The following is a 5,914-nucleotide window of genomic DNA, read 5'->3' on the forward strand; positions in this document are numbered from 1 at the left end:
CTCATGTTATCTGCTTTCATGGACAACTTACAGCTGCTGCTTTCAAGCCTAACTGTTCATAAAATGAGAGAAAAAGAAGAAGAAGAAGAAGAAGAAGAAGAAGAAGAAGAAGAAGAAGAAGAAGAAGAAGAAGAAGAAGAAGAAGAAGAAGAAGGAGAAGAAGGAGAAGAAGAAGAAGGAGAAGAAGAAGAAGGAGAAGAAGAAGAAGAAGGAGAAGAAGAAGAAGAAGAAGAAGGAGGAGGAGGAGAAGAAGAAGAAGAAGAAGAAGAAGAAGAAGAAGAAGAAGAAGAAGAAGAAAGAGGATAGAAGAGTAAGAAACAGAGAGGAGAGAGACAGAGGCAGAGACAGAGATAAGAGATGAGACAGAGGAGACAAAAACAGAGAGATAGAGTCAGAGGCAACAGAGAGTAAGACAGACAGAGAAGAGATAGGGAGAAAGTCCTTCTCTACTCAATCACAAAAAATAAAATCAAAACAGTGATCTTGGAATATCCAAAAGGTATCATGTATATCAAACAAAATGACTTGCTAGTTATTATACATAAAGAACATTTAATATTCTGCTTCCATGCCTTTTTACAGTCTATCCCCATGCCCAGAGTGCTCTCCCAACACATCTCTGCTTCTTAGATCCCTTAGCACCTTTAAAGGCTTAGTACAAGTATCAATTAATTATTACCTGAAGGTCCTGATTCTCTCCATTGTTGATCCAACTCTGCCAATTACTTTGTATTTATATATATACATACATACATACATACATACATACACACAGGTAGATATACACACATATACAGTTATCCTTTCCACAGTGTGACTTTCTATATCACAGTTCACTATATTGAGTGTTGCCATAAGTAATTAAAAAAGAGTTTTGGAGAATTTTGTGGAAGTTGCATGACTCACAAAGGCCATCAAATGACACAGAGCTCCTGACGAAATACTTAACCCAAATTTTACAGTAAGGTACTGTAAACACCCCATAAAACAAAAAGAAAAAAAATCAGGCTTCTCAGGTATAAAGGGAGGGCCAACAAATTTTATGTGGATTTTCCAGATCGCATGAGCTCTGAGCCCCTAATCCCCACAATGTGGAAGAGATAACTGTATTTATTTGCATTTATATAGCATTTAATTATTTGTGAACGTGCTGTTTCCCTACAGTAGAATATAAGCTTCTAGACAGCAGAGTCAGATTCTTTTAGTTTTGTATCCCCAGCCTAGACTAACACAGTACCTGTTACAAAGTAGGAACAATAAGGAATAGAGCATTTCCTGGTTGAATTGAATTGAGGAAGAGCTCTTTGGTGCACGATGCTACCTCTCATATGAAAGGAATAATAACATTTAAGACCAGCTTGTAAGAACAAAACAGAGAAGAGAAAAATAAAAATAAACAAAAACTAAACTGATGGTCCATAGATTGCACCAAAATGCTTACCTTCACTTTGGGGATACTGAGCTGGTGCTAAAACATTGTTTTATAGTTTGGGGCTTTTTTTTTTCCTTCTCCCTAGTCAGACAAGGTTTGCTGATTGGAGTCTTGCTGTCAGCCAATTGGGATTCAGAAAGCCAGGATGCTTTGATGTAACATAAGTTTGAATGTAGCAGGTGGTCTTTCCTGCTGTTTATAGTGCAGCTTGGGGAGTTCTGTCTGATGTAGCAGCTCCTCTTTATCTACATGGAATCTGTGTAAATCATGAAAGAACAGATGGAAAAATAGTCACATTCCCCTGTTCACCTCTTAGTAGCAGCTCATAAAGCACCATACATCCCTTGCTTCCCCACAACCCCCCAGTCTCAATGAACACACAAAATTCAGTGTGTTGGTCATTCAACTGTTACAAGAGAATAGTTCTGTTTACAAAAAATGAATTAGACAAAGAAAACAAAAGCAGCAAACAGTTTAAATGATCACAGCTGCTATATACATGTATTTTGCAATTATATTCCAGATTTAAGTTAAGTAAACATTGGGAAATTGGAAATTATCCCTAATTGATGTTTCCAAATGTCCTGGAAAACCTGTTTTTGATGCCAGAAGAAGCAAGGAAGTAGAGAAAGTCTATTACTATTTTTGAGTGTTTTTTGTTTATTTTTAAAGAAGCTATCACCCCTCCTGACAGTTTCGTCCTTGAGACCTTTGAACCATTTTCTAAAGTTCTGCTATATATAATTTCACATGGGAAATTATCAAAGAATAAACATTAACGTGAAAAGGATTGATATCTGTTTCCCACAGATTTAAAATAATTATAGTTTTAAGCCATTTCATTTCATACATTCAGAAAGGACAATTCATCTTAAGTCAGGCTTCAGGGTGTAGTAGTGGAAGGAGAAATGAATTTAAAGTCAATAGAATTGGCCTTGATTCCTGGCTCTGCTATTTGCCATTTGTGCTTCCTTGGGTAAGTCACTTAAAATTTCTGAGATTTGCTTTCCTAAAGGCTAAGAAGAGATAGATTAGCATAATCCACATAATATCTGAGGATCTTCATGCTAGCACCTATTTCCACTGAGGAGTTAGGGCCCCAGAGCTTGGCTATATCTGCCCTTAGGAATTATAGGGGTACCTCTGTGGGAATTGGGGATGATTCTCTAATGCCATCAGTTCAAGCTCCCATTGGTGTGTTTCCTTCCTAGATTATCAGTCAACGACTATTTTAACTTGTTCAGTCATTTCTGTTGTGTACAACTATTTGTGACTTTGGGGGTTTTCTTGGCAAAGACACTAGAATTGTTTGCCATATCCTTCTTTAGCTCATTTTACACATGAGAAAACTGAGGTAAACAGGGTTCAGTGACTTAGCCAGGGTCACACAACTAGTAAATATCTGAGGCCAGATTTGAACTCAGGAAGATGAATTTTCCTGATATCAGAGCCAGCACTCTATCCACTGTACCACCTAGCTGGTGATAACTATTGTTGTTGTTTAGTTGTTCAGTCATGTCCAACTCTTCATGGCCCACCATGGACCATATGGTCCATGGTGTTTTCTTGGCAATGATACAGAAGTGATTTGCCATTTCCTTTTCCAGTGTATTAAGGCAAAATGAGGTTAAGTGAGACTTGGTCAGTTCTTACTGACTCAAGGTCCTGTGCTCTATTCACTGAGCCATGTGCCTGCCTCCATTTTATCCCATAAGCACATGTTGAGCTTAGGGAAAAAAAGTGGACTCAGGTTTAGATAATTCAGGTAGCAAAGGAGTAACTCATAAATTTTGGTTGCCACATATGCTTTTCTTGAATTAATGGAGGTATTCAAGAGTTTCTTCTTAAGCATGTTATATCTTCATTTAAATCCATTAAATATTTTAGCTCCCTATGCAAATATCACTAAGACACTGATGAAAAGATGGAAAGTCCAGGCTAAAATTCAGGATAACTGGGGCACCTAGGTGGCACAGTGGATAGAGTACCAGTCCTGCATTCAAGGGTTGCTAAGTGTCTGGCCTCAGATACTTAACAATTACTAGCTGTTTGACCCTGGGCAAGTCACTTAAACCCCAATTGCCTCACCAAAAAAATAAAAAATAAAAATGAGGACAACTTTGTCCCCGTCCTTGCACTACAATGATAGAATCATAGATCTGGAAAAATAAGTGACCTAGAAGTAATGTAAGGCAAGCTTTTTTCTTTACATGTGAAGAAGATAATAACTAGTTAAGTGATTGGCCCCAAATCTTACAGTATCAAAGGTAAAATTTGAACCCAAGTTTTTTGACTTCAGAATCAGATTTATTTCCTTTGTATTATTTCTTATGATTATAAACCCTTTAATCCTTCAAATGAAAAATATTCTTAGGAAAAAAGTCACTTTCAAGTTAAGCAAATTTGACATTCATTGGAATAAATGAAAGAATGAAAAAAAAAAACCCTAAACCTATGCACTAAACCCTATGCACTAGTTAATGTGCTGAACATACAGACACAGCCAAATAAGATACAGTATCCTTTCAAGGAGCTTACATTCCAATGAGAGACAATAATATCCAGGAAAGAGTTCCTTGACCAAGAAAATCAAATGGAATATTGATTGGAGTTATATGACATGTAATAATAGATGTTTTTTTTACTTCTATTCTCAGATCTAGAGGTGGAAAGATGTGGGTATATGGGGAAGGGAGGATACACACCCTGGAAGTTCTGTGATGAGTCTCAGACTGGGCAAGATAAGGAAAGGCTCACCAGTCAGAGCCCAGTCACTTAACTGTTTTGATTAAGAGATGGTTCTTTCTTTATAGAAAAAAATAGAATGAATTTATATTTTGCCCAAGTAGGTTATAATACCAAATAAAGAAATTATTTTTATATAAATACCCCTGTATTGAGTTTGTGGAATTGAATCAAAATATACCTAGTGATATAGTAGTTAGAAAATTCCTACATGGAAACATTTCTGGTCTAAGGAATAAAAACTTTTTCTTCCTACTAACAGCGCACAGAAAATTGTATATTATTAAAATGGTTGAATCAAAAATTGACTTTAGGTCTAACTGTGGACATTCAAAAGACAGATTTTAAACTTAAGAACAGTTGAGACATAATGCATCACTGGGGACCATGTTCAATATTCAATCATACAACTCAGTGGAGTATCATGCTGACACTTCCATGAGTGGTGGCCCTTGCACAGTTTCACCTTTAAATATTGTCAGCTTGTAGAGAACATTGAAATGAGGTTCAGTTAGGGCAATTGGAGCATGGTGGAACTGTGTTCTCCTTTGGGGAAGAAACACCCTCCCCCAGATGTTAACAGCTGTAGAGGATAGTCCTTGTCAGCCTTTCCTATCAACCCTATTTCATTTCCCATGATTTAATCTGACATACTCTGTTCTAACAGTTTGTTTACTTTCTAGCCTAGGCATACAATAATGGACTTTAGGTCCATATTATATCTTTTTCTAATTTATGATATTTATATAAAAATATTATAATCACATAGCCTGGAACACTAGTTAGGAAAATTTCTTACATTTTCCAAGTGGTTGATCTTACTGTCAGCTTTCCTGAATTGGGAAAGACTCATCACCAAGGGATGCAACAGAATGGCTGCCAGGTGATTCATCATCATTGTCATTGTCATTGTCATCACCACCACCACCACCACCACCATCATCCATGTTGTTCTCCTCAACTTCATGAACCCTGATATGGCAGCTTTAGTAATTCAAGAAAACATTTTATTTCAGCAAGGAGGCTTTGCAGTCTGTATCAGATGAAGAAACTCCCTCTATCAATGAAGATCATCACACAGCCCATAAGTGTTAGAGTTGAGATTTGAATTAGGATCTTCTATACCTTGAAGCCAATTCTCTATTGTCATGCCATGTAAGAAAAAATAAACATTCCTAATGAAATGCTATTGGTGATGTCTGGGAAATAATGGAGAATAGCAAAATGCCACAGGACTAAATATAAGCAAATATTTGCCTGCATTTCTAAGACAAAAAAGTATATTTTTTAAACTATTGACTGGCCGATAAGCTTGACTAAACTTCTGAGTTCTAGAACATATTATTAAAGGGATGGCTTTTGAGAATTTAAAAGCCAACATAATGATTCCTGTGAGTCAAGAAAATTAGTTAAGAAGAAATGTACATTGAGAAAGAGTATAGAAAGTGGGAAATACACTGAACTTTTTAGTCAACAATACTTTTCCCCTCTTACTGGAGGTATGAGTGGCTTAACCTTTATGAACCCTTAGTTTCTTCATCAGTAAAATGGAAATTATAATACTACCTTTAGTGCCTCGCAGAATTGATATAGGACTATAATGGGCTAATGTATATAAAGCAGTTGCAAACTGGAATTTCTACCTAAATATGTATTCTAGTTCTTCTTCTTCTTCTTCTTCTTCTTCTTCTTCTTCTTCTTCTTCTTCTTCTTCTTCTTCTTCTTCTCCTCCTCCTT

The sequence above is a fragment of the Dromiciops gliroides genome, chromosome 2, assembly GCF_019393635.1.
Source record: "Dromiciops gliroides isolate mDroGli1 chromosome 2, mDroGli1.pri, whole genome shotgun sequence".
NCBI classification, from domain to species: Eukaryota; Metazoa; Chordata; class Mammalia; order Microbiotheria; family Microbiotheriidae; genus Dromiciops; species Dromiciops gliroides.